Source organism: Ranitomeya imitator, chromosome 5 (assembly GCF_032444005.1).
Source record: "Ranitomeya imitator isolate aRanImi1 chromosome 5, aRanImi1.pri, whole genome shotgun sequence".
In the NCBI taxonomy this organism is placed as follows: domain Eukaryota; kingdom Metazoa; phylum Chordata; class Amphibia; order Anura; family Dendrobatidae; genus Ranitomeya; species Ranitomeya imitator.
The window spans coordinates 420,735,669-420,752,079 of NC_091286.1; the positions used below are offsets into that span (position 1 = coordinate 420,735,669).

Below are 16,411 nucleotides of genomic sequence, written 5' to 3' on the forward strand. Positions count from 1 at the left end.
CCAGCACAGTCAGCACACTGAGTCCATTTAATCGGCAACTGCGCATGACAGAGGAATTCTCCATAGATTTCTTCATGACAGATGGCTCCAGTGAGCGGTCACATAGCGCTTCAATCAGCACACATAAATACATCCAAGCCCAAAGCTAAGTATAGTGTCTCTTCACTCCAGGTCCATAATATACAACGGTATAAAGTACAACATTTCTCCAATGGGAACCTTATATATTTATCCTCAATATCAGCTATTCCAACCAGACAATCTCCATATTATGTGGTCCGTCATTTTTAAATATTTACATCTTTTCATATGGACCTGCAATGAGAGACAATACATACAGGGGAAAACAACCATCATGATATCCTAAACTCAGCACGTCTGGAACTCCTTGCAAAGACATACATATATCACAAACACCTTTGATAATCCATAAATATATGTTTTTATATCATGGAAAAAATACATCAAAACAGAAAAAAGGGAGACAAAAATCACAATATTAAATCGCAGTTTGCCAACAAAAAACAAATTGGGATAAATATCAGGCGAACAGCAACATGATATTCAAATCAAACTAATCAAGAGGCCTCATATGTATATACAGGACAAAGCTAAAGGGCAATGGAAAATGTTTAAGAACATCCTAAATAGGCACTGTAAGCGGTTTATACCTTGTGGGAATAAAAGGACTAGAAATAGGAAAAACCCAATGTGGCTAAACAAAGAAGTAAGACAGGCAATTAACAGTAAAAAGAAAGCATTTGCACTACTAAAGCAGGATGGCACCATTGAAGCTCTAAAAAACTATAGGGAGAAAAATACTTTATCTAAAAAACTAATTAAAGCTGCCAAAAAGGAAACAGAGAAGCACATTGCTAAGGAGAGTAAAACTAATCCCAAACTGTTCTTCAACTATATCAATAGTAAAAGAATAAAAACTGAAAACGTAGGCCCCTTAAAAAATAGTGAGGAAAGAATGGTTGTAGATGACGAGGAAAAAGCTAACATATTAAACACCTTCTTCTCCACGGTATTCACGGTGGAAAATGAAATGCTAGGTGAAATCCCAAGAAACAATGAAAACCCTATATTAAGGGTCACCAATCTAACCCAAGAAGATGTGCGAAACCAGCTAAATAAGATTAAAATAGATAAATCTCTGGGTCCGGATGGCATACACCCACGAGTACTAAGAGAACTAAGTAATGTAATAGATAAACCATTATTTCTTATTTTTAGGGACTCTATAGCGACGGGGTCTGTTCCGCAGGACTGGCGCATAGCAAATGTGGTGCCAATATTCAAAAAGGGCTCTAAAAGTGAACCTGGAAATTATAGGCCAGTAAGTCTAACCTCTATTGTTGGTAAAATATTTGAAGGGTTTCTGAGGGATGTTATTCTGGATTATCTCAATGAGAATAACTGTTTAACTCCATATCAGCATGGGTTTATGAGAAATCGCTCCTGTCAAACCAATCTAATCAGTTTTTATGAAGAGGTAAGCTATAGGCTGGACCACGGTGAGTCATTGGACGTGGTATATCTCGATTTTTCCAAAGCGTTTGATACTGTGCCGCACAAGAGGTTGGTACACAAAATGAGAATGCTTGGTCTGGGGGAAAATGTGTGTAAATGGGTTAGTAACTGGCTTAGTGATAGAAAGCAGAGGGTGGTTATAAATGGTATAGTCTCTAATTGGGTCACTGTGAACAGTGGGGTACCGCAGGGGTCGGTATTGGGACCTGTTCTCTTCAACATATTCATTAATGATCTGGTAGAAGGTTTACACAGTAAAATATCGATATTTGCAGATGATACAAAACTATGTAAAGCAGTTAATACAAGAGAAGATAGTATTCTGCTACAGATGGATCTGGATAAGTTGGAAACTTGGGCTGAATGGTGGCAGATGAGGTTTAACAATGATAAATGTAAGGTTATACACATGGGAAGAAGTAATCAATATCACCATTACACACTGAACGGGAAACCACTGGGTAAATCTGACAGGGAGAAGGACTTGGGGATCCTAGTTAATGATAAACTTACCTGGAGCAGTCAGTGCCAGGCAGCAGCTGCCAAGGCAAACAGGATCATGGGGTGCATTAAAAGAGGTCTGGATACACATGATGAGAGAATTATACTGCCTCTGTACAAATCCCTAGTTAGACCGCACATGGAGTACTGTGTCCAGTTTTGGGCACCGGTGCTCAGGAAGGATATAATGGAACTAGAGAGAGTACAAAGGAGGGCAACAAAATTAATAAAGGGGATGGGAGAACTACAATACCCAGATAGATTAGCGAAATTAGGATTATTTAGTCTAGAAAAAAGACGACTGAGGGGCGATCTAATAACCATGTATAAGTATATAAGGGGACAATACAAATATCTCGCTGAGGATCTGTTTATACCAAGGAAGGTGACGGGCACAAGGGGGCATTCTTTGCGTCTGGAGGAGAGAAGGTTTTTCCACCAACATAGAAGAGGATTCTTTACTGTTAGGGCAGTGAGAATCTGGAATTGCTTGCCTGAGGAGGTGGTGATGGCAAACTCAGTCGAGGGGTTCAAGAGAGGCCTGGATGTCTTCCTGGAGCAGAACAATATTGTATCATACAATTATTAGGTTCTGTAGAAGGACATAGATCTGGGGATTTATTATGATGGAATATAGGCTGAACTGGATGGACAAATGTCTTTTTTCGGCCTTACTAACTATGTTACTATGTTACTATGTTACTATGGCAACTATTGATATAACCACCCCAAATGAAAAAACAATATAAACAGTATATAATAGAATTAAAAACAATAATACACCGATGAGGTACCACAAAGGCCCAAAAAAGACATTACAGGAGACAACTTTGTTGATAATCAATATTTAAGCCTTTTGGAAAAAGAGTATCAAGCTCATAGTTCCATTTCAATTCTTTTCTTTTAAGAAGAGAAACGCGATCGCCACCCCGTCGTGGCATGGGTACATCATCTATGACTCGATATCTTAGCTGATTAACCGAATGCCCTAATTCATGGAAGTGCCTAGGTACTGGAAGGTCAATCAAATTTGTTCTAATAGTGCTTTTATGCATAGAAATTCTCGCTTTGACCTCCATTGTGGTCTCCCCTACATAGTAGTGACCACACGGGCAGCTGAGGATGTAGACCACAAAACTACTTCTGCATGTATACCGTTTCCGTATCATGTACTTCTTTCCAGTATGGGGATGATAAAAACATGCCCCTTTAACTAAGTTATTGCAGCTTGCACATCCGAGACAGGGAAAATTACCTAGGCTCGGACGGCTCAAAGTAGTCTGTGGATCCCTCCTTGAGCTGCCCACATCAGATACCACCAGCTCGTCCTTCAGATTTCTATTTCTCCTACAAGAGAATAGTGGGGGCAATTGGAACTCACTCACATTGTCATGTCCCCTACCTAAAAGTGAACACTGCCTTCGAATCACATCTGATCTCTGGCCACTCAAACCATTAAATGCTGTCACAAATGGTATCCTCTTATTTGATTCCATGGCAACCTTGGGAGTAAGGAGCTCCTCTCTTCCTTTAGACAATGCTTTTATTTTGAATGTATCCAGATCATCCCTAGGATATCCTCTCGCCAGAAATTTTTGACACATCTCATTAAGCCTCATATCTATAAGAGAGTCACTCGAGACAATCCTCCTGACTCTTAGCAGTTGGCTCCATGGGAAGGACTCCACTATTCTCCGTGGATGTTCACTGGAAAAATGTAAGATATTATTCCTATCTGTCTTTTTGACAAACAGGTCAGTATGTAAAAACCCTTCACTCTTATAGACGCATGTGTCCAGAAATTGCATCCTGGTCTGAGAGCACTTCATATTGAAACCCAACCCAGGGTAGATATTATTAAAAAAAAGGTGGAATTGCACAAGCTCATTATAATCACCATCCCAAACCAGGAAGATGTCGTCAATGTAGCACCACCAGCCCCTAACAAGGCCCCAAAACCGCGACTTGTACACGTGTTCGCCCTCCAGGACAGCCATATAGATATTAGCATACGTAGGGGCCACATTAGACCCCATGGCTGTCCCACGGCGCTGCAGGAAAAAATCATCCCCAAAGAGAAAAAAATTCCTCTCAAGGATGAACTCCAGCAGCGCCAGGGCGAACTGTGCACAGTCCGGGGCCATGTTGGAGCCGGCCAGCACCACAACGACAGCAGACAACCCCCTGGCATGCTCGATGGAAGTGTACAAAGATGTGACATCAAACGACACCAGCCATGTGGAATCCCCGACCTGCACACCCTCCAAGGACCTAATAAAATCACTAGTATCCTTCACATAGGAAGGTGCAGTAACTGCGAATTTCCTCAGTAAATGATCTAAAAAGATCGCCACTTTATTACAAAGAGACCCCCTGCCCGACACAATCGGGTGGCCAGGGGCCTCTGAAGATCTTTAAGAATTTTTGGGAGGGTGTACAGGACGGGAACCACCGGGTGTTCGACTTTAAGATATTTGGCCAACTTAGCATCAATTAGCCCATTATTCAGTGCCTCCTCAATCATTATATTCAATTCTGATTTAAACCTCTGGGTTGGGTTCACCTGCAGTCTCTCATAGACCTCCGTATCTGAAAGCTGTGACCTTATCTGTTATGACCTGGTGGTCAGGACAATAATGGACCTGGAGGTTAAGAGCACACGGAATGACCTGATAGTTACTGATAATATAGGACGAGCTCTGGGACGTGGGAACTCTGCTGACCGCAATCCCTAATCCTATCAACCACACTAGAAATAGCCGTGGATTGCTCCTAACGCTCCCTATGCAACTCGGCACAGCCTAAGTTACTAGCTAGCCCTAAAGATAGAAAAATAAAGCCTACCTTGCCTCAGAGAAATTCCCCAAAGGAAAAGGCAGCCCCCCACATATAATGACTGTGAGTAAAGATGAAAATAAAAACACAGAGATGAAATAGATAAAGCAAAGTGAGGCCCGACTCACTGAACAGACTGAGTATAGGAAAGGTAGCCTTGCGGTCAGCACAAAAACCTACAAAAAGACCACGCAGAGGGCGCAAAAAGACCCTCCACACCGACTCACGGTGCGGAGGCGCTCCCTCTGCGTCCCAGAGCTTCCAGCAAGCAAGACAACAATAAAAATAGCAAGCTGGACAGAAAAATAGCAAACCAAAGAAAATACAAGCTGGAACTTAGCTTCTGCTGGGAAGACAGGTCACAAGAACGATCCAGGAGTGAACTAGACCAATACTGGAACATTGACAGGTGGCATGGAGCAAAGATCTAAGTGGAGTTAAATAGAGGAGCCAGCTAACGAATTAACTTCGTCACCTGTGGAAGGAAACTCAGAAACACCCACAGCCACCAGAGAAAGTCCATGGACAGAACCAGCCGAAGTACCATTCATGACCACAGGAGGGAGCCCGACAACAGAATTCACAACACTTATCTCCCCCATATATTGAGCAGTATCCATCACCACCAAGGCTCCGCCCTTGTCGGCTGCCTTGATGGTGATGGATTTATTGCTTTTTAAGATCCCAATCTCTTTACGCTGTGCATATGTTAAATTTGAGCGACTCGATCTCTTCCCCTTCTGTTTCAATTTGGCCAAATCAGCCTTTACTAATTTACAAAAGGTCTCCACAACAGGATCCTGTGTCAGAGGCACAAAATCACTTTTATTGTGGAGACCAAACATATCAAGGGAGAGATGTGTCTGGGGATCCAAGGTCACAGTCCTTTATCTGCAAAATATACAGCCAACTTTAAACGTCTAAAGAACATGTACAGATCATTATCAATATTAAACCAATCAGTGTCCGCTGAGCAGACTCCACTGCGGCTGGAGAAGAATGGGGGGCCTCAGCAGAGGTGGTTCGAGATTCCCCCTGTGCAGCGGTGGGAACTCGACACCTAACAGCATCTACTGACGACAAGCCATAATACACAACTGCATGATAACATTAGGTGCAATGGCATATGTTCCACCCCACATGTGCATGTCATAAGGACAGGTGGAGATTATATTTTCTTTTAGCTGTCAAAGGTTATTATATTGTGTATTGAAGTGACATATTGTAATACTAATTGAACATTTTTTGATAATCATGAGCTCTAGTCTAGTCATGTAACTTTGGTAAGATGTGTGAGTGTCACGGTTCCACCCCTCAGTGTGTCTGGGATGCAGTTACTGACAGTGCGGCCATCCCATCTGGTACAGGGGAGTGCTAAGCTGTCAGTGTGTTGATTGAGAGCTTGACTATCCATTCTGAGACTGGTAGGCATCGGCTGTCTCCAAGTGTTCATTATTCCAGGTAATTGCCATGCTACTTAACTGTGCTGTTTCTCCCAGACCTTTGCCAGATGTAAATTTATCTAGTAGGTTGGTGCTCCTTGTGTCTTCTTGAGTTCTACATGCTTGACTTTTTGAAGCTTGACCTTGGACTTCGCTCTGACCATCTGTATGTTTAACCCCTTCTGCTCTGATCCGTAATCCTCCTGGTATTCTGACCTCGGATTGTTACCTGACCACCTTTTTGTCTCTTCCTGCTGTTTATGATGCACTCTCCTGGCTTCTGACCTTGAACTCCTCGACTATTCTGACTCACGGCTTGACCATGAGAAGTGACTCACATTAAGTGACTAGCATTATAGTGAAGTTACGTGACATTGATGATGTTGCAACTCGCAACTGCTTTTCCAGGATTGCGTTTGTCTGGAGCATGGTCGACTCTTTGTAATCATAACTTTTGTAAAGAGTGTCTCATATCAGTAAGTTGTTCCGAACACAGATGTCTATTACCCTGTATATCTGCTCAAAATGGTAAATTCATTACTGCTCATGCAGCATTTATAGAACTCAAGTAGTGGGAGGTCCGCTGTATACATTACATAAAATGCACTGAGATTGCTATATACATCAGATAGGAGATGCCAAGACTGCCTGATTTATATATATCTCATTGAATACACTGAGAATGCTGCAAATACATCACATGGGATAAACCCAAGATTGTTGTATATAAATCACGTTGGATACACTGAGACTGCTGTATATACATCGCATCTGAGACATCAAGATAGCAGTATATACAGCTCTGGCAAAAATTAAGAGACCACCACATCAAAACCCTGTCATGGGTAGCCCAATCTCCAGACCTGAACCCCATTGAAAACCTCTGGAATGTAATCAAAAGGATGATGGATAGTTACAAGCCATCAAACAAAGAAGAACTGCTTAAATTTTTGCGCCAGAAGCAGTGTGAAAGACTGGTGGAAAGCATGCCAAGACGCATGAAAGCTGGGATTAAAAATCATGGTTATTTCACAAAATATTGATTTCTGAACTCTTCCTGAGTTAAAACATTAGTATTGTTGTTTCTAAATGATTATGAACTTGTTTTCTTTGCATTATTTTAGGTCTGAATGCAGTGTTTTTTTTTTAATTTTGACCATTTTTCTTTGCCAGAAAAAAAATACAAAATTTATTGCTTGGAAATTCGGAGACACATTGTCAGACGTTTATAGACTAAAAGAACAATTTACATTTTACTCAAAAATATACTTATAGAGAGAAAAATCAGACAAACTGAACATTTAGCAGTGGTCTCTTAATTTTTGCAAGAGCTGTACATCACATAGGATAGACTTGGACTGTTGTGTATATATAGCATATAGGAAGTAAGGAAATACTGAAGACTGCTGTATATACATCACATAGGATGCAATGAGAGTGGTGTATATATAGCACATAGGTGACATTGGAACTGGTGTATATACATCACAAAGGATACACAGACTTCTGTATGCATTACATAGGACACTCTGCAACTGCTGCCTTCGTCATCGGGACAGAGGCACACAGCGCTCTAGGTTTCGCTGCAGAGAACGTTCTGACCCTAGTGTTGGACAAGGTTAGGAAATAATTCTTAGTTGCATGCTCCACAGCATTCTGCAATAAATGCTACACGCACATGATCACTGTTTAGGGAGGAATTAAAGGGCCTACAGACAGCAAAACAGCGCTGGTGGCCCAAACACTGCAGTCCCCTGGAATCTGCTCATGGTGGAGGAAATATATAATTGGCCCACAGGCCATAGATCCCCACCCAAGACCCAAGTGGTAATCTGGGCCCAGTTAAGATATTAATATTGAATGTTGTCCCAGGAGGTTTTTGATTAAAGTGACATTTGACACATATCAATAAATATCTTACATCTCAAGTATAAGTAACACATGTCTCAGATTTAAGGCTTCACACAAAATAGAAATATAAAAAATATTGTTCTTTTTTATCTAATCAAATCTGCATCTCCTAATAGAGAGACATTTTCATAATGCCAACATATACTATTGCAATAGTTTAAAATAAAGAGGTGGAGGGAAACACTGTTCAGTCCCCAACCATAGGGATTGAAAAATGCTCATTTGACAGGTTAAGTATAGCTGAGCAGCTACACACACAAAAGAGTAGTGGTAACTGGCAAGTACCAATGGAACCCTGTATAGACATCAGGAGTATGGGGTCTCATCATCCCATGGGCACTCCAGAAGGTTGTATGTGGATTAGACAGGTGACCTTGTTGCTTACTCCACTGTAGATACTAGGAGTTCACTTCTGAATCATTAGACAGTAAGCAAAAAGCCCACAATCTATCATATGGAGCCATGTACATTAATTACCTCTTCCTTTTTAGAGCCTATTCACACAGTTCTTTACAAGTATTTAGAAGTGGATTTTACTGCAAAGCCACATAAGTAATAGCTACAAACATTAGTTCAAAATGTTCGAAATAAATAAAAAAAAAAATAAAGTTTGCACTAAAACAGCTTTTTCCATTAAAATCAGTCGTAAATTATTCAAAGAGTAATTGATGTGGATTTAGGCGCAGAGTCGATTTCTAAATCCTCATTAAAACATTCAGTGGAAACAAACCATTGGCGTGTGGATTTTTGGAAGTAAGAATCCTGGAAGTAGAATTTGTACCTATCAGGCATTTATGATATTTACTTTCGATATGGCACGAATGTCACAGAAGGAAGTACACCGTTAACATTTAGTGCGGCCTTTGGGTTGGTTCATTATGATTATGTAGTCATTGGACCGAAAAAGGTTGTGCACCACCAAGTTAAGACACGCATAATTCAGCTGTTCATTAAGGTCAACTAAATTTACTGACTTGAGTCGAAAGATCCATTTGGTCGCTTTCTGTAAGATCTTTTTACTCAAATCACTCCTCCTCCTAAAATAGGGCAGAATGTCTTTCACTACAAATGAGACTGGTTTAGTGTCTTCCCTGGGCGACTCTTGAATATTTCTAGAGATTGGACTATCCTTGTAGGTTTTTCTTATATCTCCAGATGATCACCAATGTGGACCCATTGCACTCTTTTCGTTTTCACTGCTTAATGTAACGGACAGATACTAATGCATATGTAAGTCTTGCAAAGTCTTGCATGTGGAAAGCCCTGCCAATGATTGACATCTTTTATTTTTGCATTTTCTAGCACAGTGTGCTAAGTGGATTTATTACCAGACAAGAGGTCAACATTACTACTGTATTACTGTTTCAGTCCGCTTTTATTTTTAATCCAGTCAACATTCTGGTAAACGTTTGAATAGACGCCATACTTATCACTTTCCCCACAACCCACTCCCCATGAAACAACTCCTGCCAGGTACCAGTTGTTTGTCTGTTGGTTGAATGTGACCATTGGACCACCGGAGTCCCCAGAGCAGGCATCTTTTCCTCCTAAAATGCAAATTAAGTGTAAATAGTTTTAGCATAACACATAAGTACATATTACACATTTATGCCTTGTACCAGAAAGCTAGAACAATGACCAACGAACATGAAAATTGCAATTTTATGTTACAACATTATATCTAATATTTTACCAATGGGGTATGGTAACCCACGGCACAATGTGCATGTAGCTAAAATTCCAACACTGGAATTTTTGTTCAGAAGTCATGTGAATTTGCCCTTAAATGTTAAATACAAGTTGCATGCGACATGCCACTCACATGCAAAGAGTAGCCGTGATTGTTTAGTAGTTTAGTATCACTATACTGGTACTGACCTAAAGAACAATATCATCACTTCATTTTTTCTGCATGATGAATGCTGTAAAAACTGAATCCCAAAAACAAAGGCGTAATTTCTTATTTTTCTTTTTAACTCATTTTACTACATTTGGCTACATTTGGATTTTTTTGTCCTGTTTTCAGTACATCGCATGCCCGTATGGACTGGGGATGAAATTCAGCCCTGGCATTTGAAATCACACAGGCCCATGTGGTCTCCATCCCCAAGCACCAGATGTGGATATATTACTAATATTACCCCAGATGGAGGAAAGCAAGATTTACTACAAGACCAATATTTATAATGATACCTGTGACCTGCTGGGGTAAGTGATGGAGTCAGGGACTTTGTGCTCTGTCACAACTCTTAACTGTATAGGTGTCCTTAGGACACCAATTCTGCTAACAACATGGCAGACAAGGCAGCCCATGACCAGACAGGCCCTTTTGGCATTTGACAGAATTGCCAGATGGCCAGTCCAGCCCTGAACATAGTAAAGTGAGTGGCGTCATTCAAAACTGCAACTTGTTCTGTAAAACTCACATGGCTATGTTCATGGACATCTAAAACAGTTACAGTTATTGGTAGATGGAATGTAAAAAAACAAAAGCACCGAAATGCAAAAATTCACAGAAAGGAAGAGGTGAAAAGCCAAAACCAGGTGTAGTTCAAAGGTACAGAAGTTCAAGGGTTTCCATTACACTTCCTCTCTATTCAACTTCTAGTATTGGCTTACAAATATTGATGTGAAATATTGATCAAAACTCTGACTTCACACATGCAGTTTTAATGCAATTCTTTAAAGGTACAGTATGTAAATAAAATGCATTAAAATAGGGATTAAAACACCTCTCTTTTATATCCATCACATCTTGTATTTGTTAAAAAAAGCTGCACCCACATAAACATATGCATGTTTGAACCCAGGGGCTGATTCATGTGATCATTTTTTCACTCCATTTGCACAGTGGACTGCACATGGAGCTAATAATAATCAATAGCATAATTTACATTGATCCATTTTTGCAGCATTGACCAATGGCATATGTCCCTTGAACAAGAAATGGGCCAATAGAAACATTCTAAATTATCATATATGCAAAATGTGGAGTTGGCCGGGAAGATGATGGGACAACTGCAGTGTTATCCTGTCATCTTCTTTTGGATGTGACTGATCACATACTCATAGTGGTTGTGTGAATAACCCCGTACTGAAAACATAATATTGTAGCCAAGTTCCATTTTTGCTTAAGAAGACTGCCATAAATATAGAATGGTATCTAAACATCCTCTAAGGCTAGGTTCACACTAGCGTTGCGCCGCCCTGCGTCGGCGACGCAACGCGCGACGCACGTAAAAACGCGCGCAAACGCGCGCAAAAACGCGCGCGTTTTGCGACGCGTGCGTCGTTTTTGACGAAAATCGGACGCACAGAAAATGCTACAATGTAGCGTTTTCTTGCGTCCGACGCTAGCGTCGGAAACGACGCACGTGGCAAAAACGCCACCAAAACAACGCACGCGTCCCCTATGTTAAACATAGGGGCGCGTCGCCGCTGCGTCGCCGCTGCATCGCCGGCGCAACAGCGACGCACATTGGCGGAACGCCAATGTGAACGTAGCCTTAGAGCAGCTTCACCACATGATTCAGGAACAGTTTGATGATTCAGGATGGTGTAGCACAATAGCATGAGGTAAAAGTGATAACTAAGTCGCTTATTGAACGTAACATTGAAAGTTTGGATCCATCATCACCAGTAAACTTCCCAGACCTCAGTCCCATTGAGAACCTTTGGTAAATCCTCAAAAAGTGGGTTGAGAAGCAAGAATGCAGAAATTGTGATAAACTACAAGCATTGTTTAGACAAGAGTCGTTTGCCATAAGGTGGTCTCGGCCAAGAAGCTGATATCCAGTGTAACAAGGGAAATTGAAAAAGTCTTGAAAACTAAGGGTCAATCCTACAAATATTGAGTCTTTGTTTTAACTTTATGCATTTGCGAATAAAAATGTAACAACTTATGAAATGCTTATAATTGTATTTCAAAGGATTGTCCACTAATCAGACAAGTTCTTCTCAATCTTTGTGTTTCCTCTTGTAAAATAATACTACCTATACTAGCCTCTGTTGCCAGAACTGTTCCAGGGGTGTTGACACTGGCTCTCATGAGGATTGCATGACATAACAGTTTCCCTTATTTTCCCTTCTGCCAATCAGTGGCTGCTTCAGGAGAGCAGCAGCTCTCACTTCCTCTGGGAGGCAGGGAGAAGAAAGCAAGCGCTGATTGGCCACAGGGATCGGATGACATAACAATTTCCCTTATTTTCCTTTCTGCCAATCGGTGGCCGCTTCAGGAGAGCAGCAGCTCTCACTTCCTCTGGGAGGCAGGGAGAAGAAAGCAAGTGCTGATTGGTCACAAGGATCGCATGACATAACAATGTCAAGCAAGCCTCGGGAGAGCCAGTGCAGACACAGCTGGAATGGTTAGTGGACAACTACTTTCAGTAACCATAGAAAGATCAGACTAAAAGATCTAAAAACACTGAAGCAGAAAATGTTGTGAAAACCAAAATTTGTACCAATCTTAAAACTTTTGGCTATGACAGTAACTATGATTAAAAATCAGGCAACATCTTAACCCCTTCATGACCTTGGGATTTTCCATTTTTCCGTGTTCGTTTTTCGCTCCACTCCTTCCCAGAGCCATAACTTTTTTATTTTTCTGTCAATATGGCCATGTGAGGGCTTATTTTTTGCGGGACGAGTTGTACTTTTGAAAGAAATCATTGGTTTTACCACGTTGTGTACTAGAAAACAGGAAAAAATTCCAAGTGCGGTGAAATTGCAAAAAAAGTGCAATCCCACACATGTTTTTTGTTTGGCTTTTTTGCTAGGTTCACTAAATGCTAAAACTGACCAGACATTATGATTCTCCAGGTCATTATGAGTTCATAGACACCTAACATGACTAGGTTATTTTTTACCTAAGTGGTGAAAAAAATTCCAAACTTTGCAAAAAAAAAAAAAATTGTGCCATTTTCCGATACTCGTAGCGTATCCATTTTTCGTGATCTGGGGTCGGTTGAGGGCTTATTTTTTGCGTGCCGAGCTGGCGTTTTTAATGATAGCATTTTGGTGCAGATACGTTCTTTTGATCGCCCATTATTGTATTTTAATTCAATGTTGCGGCGACCCAAAAAACGTAATTCTGGAGTTTTGAATTTTTTTTCTCGCTACGCTGTTTAGCGATCAGGTCAATGCTTTTTTTATTGATAGATCGGGCGATTCTGAACGCGGCGATACCAGATATGTGTAGGTTCGATTTTTTTTTATTGATTTATTTTGAATGGGGCGAAAGGGGGGTGATTTAAACTTTTATATTTTTTTTAATTTTTTCACATTTTTTTAAACTTTTTTTTTTTACTTTTGCCATGCTTCAATAGCCTCCATGGGAGGCTAGAAGCAGGCACAGCACGATCGCCTCTGCTACATGGCAGCAATCTAATGTTTGCTGCTATGTATCAGAAATGCAGGTGTGCTGTGAGCGCCGACCACAGGGTGGCGCTCACAGCTACTGGCGATCAGTAACCATAGAGGTCTCAAGGACCTCTATGGTTACTAGTCAGAAGGATCGCCGACCTCCGATCATGTGACGGGGGTCGGCGATGCGATCATTTCCGGCCGCTCGGCCGGAAGTGGTAGTTAAATGTCTGCGTTTGACAGCGGCATTTAACTAGTTAATAGGTGCGGGCAGATCACGATTCACGATTGATGCGGGCTCACCGCCGGAGCCCGCAGCAAAGCGGGGCTTCTGACATCGGACGTACTATCCCGTCCGAGTTCAGAAAGCGGTTAAAATATGTTCATTGACTGAACTGCTTTATAATGGTAAGTTTACACATTGCAGAATTGGGGAGATTTCATGGATTTTTCTATTAATCTTAAATCCATGCACATGATACAGAAGCAAATAGATATGTTGAATACATTTGTTTCCAACAATTTTGTAGATTCCGCTGCATGTACCTATATTTCTAGAAGATAAGAATTTAATACCTAGCAATAGTGTGATATTTTAGAAACCATATATTTATATATATATATATATATATATATATATATATATCGTATATATACCGTATATACTCGAGTATAAGCCGACCCGAGTATAAGCCGACCCCCATAATTTTGGCGCAAAAAACTGGGAAAACTTATTGACTCGAGTTTAAGCCTAGGGTGGAAAATGCAGCAGCTACCGGTGAATTTCAAAAATAAAAATAGATGCTCCATACCGTTCACTATGGCCCCATAGCTGTGCCATATAGTGCTCTGCACCGTTCATTATTGCCCCATAGATCTACCATAGAAAGCTGTGCCATATAGTGCTCTGCACCGTTCATTATCGCCCCATAGCTGTGCCATATAGTGCTCTGCACCGTTCATTATTGCCCCATAGATGTACCATAGAAAGCTGTGCCATATAGTGCTCTGCACCGTTCATTATTGCCCCATAGCTGTTCCATATAGTGCTTTGCACCGTTCATTATTGCCCCATAGCTGTGCCATATAGTGATCTGCACCGTTCATTATTGCCCCATAGCTGTGCCATATAGTTCTCTGCACCGTTCATTATTGCCCCATAGCTGTGCCATATAGTGCTCTGCACCATTCATTATTGCCCCATAGCTGTGCCATATAGTGCTCTGCACCCTTCATTATTGCCCCGTAACTGTGCCATATAGTGCTCTGCACCGTTCATTATTGCCCCATAGCTGTGCCATATAGTGCTCTGCACCGTTCATTATTGCCCCATAGCTGTGCCATATAGTGCTCTGCACCATTCATTATTGCCCCATAGCTGTGCCATATAGTGCTCTGCACCCTTCATTATTGCCCCGTAACTGTGCCATATAGTGTTCTGCACCGTTCATTATTGCCCCATAGCTGTGCCATATAGTGCTCTGCACCGTTCATTATTGCCCCATAGCTGTGCCATATAGTGCTCTGCACCGTTCATTATTGCCCCATAGCTGTGCCATATAGTGCTCTGCACCATTCATTATTGCCCCATAGCTGTGCCATATAGTGCTCTGCACCATTCATTATTACCCCATAGCTGTGCCATATAGTGCTCTGCACCATTCATTATTGCCCCATAGCTGTGCCATATAGTGCTCTGCACCGTTCAATATATATATATGTCACGACACAGACAGTGCCGCTGCTTTCTACAATGCCACTCTCGCATTAGCTATTGACACAGTTGCCCCTCTCGTCCATGGCAGAGTGCGATGTATCAATAGACAACCTTGGCACAACAACACCAATAAAAAGCTCCGGCAACTGTCCAGGGTTGCAGAGCAGCGTTGGAAGAAAACACACTCGGAAGATGACTTCACTGTATTTAAATCTGCTCTCACCTCTGCTAAACAGGCCTACTTCACAACCCTCGTATATTCCCTATCCTACAACCCCAAACAGTTATTCAAAACATTTAACTCCCTCCTCCGCTTCCCCACTGCACCCTCCAACCTCCCTCATCTCTGCTGAAGACTTTGCCACACACTTTAAAAATAAGATCAACCAGGCAAGGCAAGTCTTCATTGTTCAACCACCACAACCCCTTTGTATACCAGACCAATGCCCAAACCCCATAACCTCCCTATCCAACATCACTGAAGGGGGGCTTAATTGTCTCCTCTCCAAATTGCACCTCACCAGCTGTGCGCTCGACCCCATCCCATCCCACCTCTTCCCCAACCTCACCACCACACTTATCCCATCCCTAACCCACCTCTTCAACCTATCACTAACTTCTGCCACCTTCCCTTCCGCTTTCAAACATGCCACAATCACGCCTATCCTTAAAAAGCCAACCCTCGATCCAACTGCTATGTCCAGCTATCACCCAATATTGCTGCTCCCATTCGCTTCCAAACTCCTGGAGCAGCACGACTCATAAAGTCCCATGGATTCCAGTACCACCTCTATGCTGATGACACTCAGATCTACCTCTCTGGCCCAGACATCACCGCTCTGCTGTCCAGAATCCCAGAGTGTCTATCAGCCATACCCTCCTTCTCCTCTCGCTTCCTCATACTCAATGTGAAGAAATCTGAACTCATCATCTTTCCTCCATCCCATAGATCTTCCTTACCTGACCTATCTAACGCAATCAATGACATAATGCTTTCCCCCGTACCAGAAGTCCGCTGCCTCGGAGTAACCTTTGAGTCTGCCCTGTCCTTCAAACCGCACATCCAAGCTATGTCCACCTCCTGTCGCCTCCAGCTCCAAAATATCTC

General features: G+C 41.8%; 1 protein-coding gene across 1 annotated transcript in view; it reads right to left on the reverse strand.

Annotated features, from left to right (window-relative positions):
• Nucleotides 1-9,478: 9,478 nt before the first annotated feature.
• MASP1 (MBL associated serine protease 1) overlaps nt 9,479-16,411 on the reverse strand; it is a 348,061-nt gene continuing 341,128 nt past the window's right edge. Inside the window, exon 16 of the mRNA XM_069727078.1 lies at nt 9,479-9,772. The gene's annotated coding sequence lies outside the window, so the exon portion shown is untranslated. The remainder of the gene's footprint in view (nt 9,773-16,411) is intronic.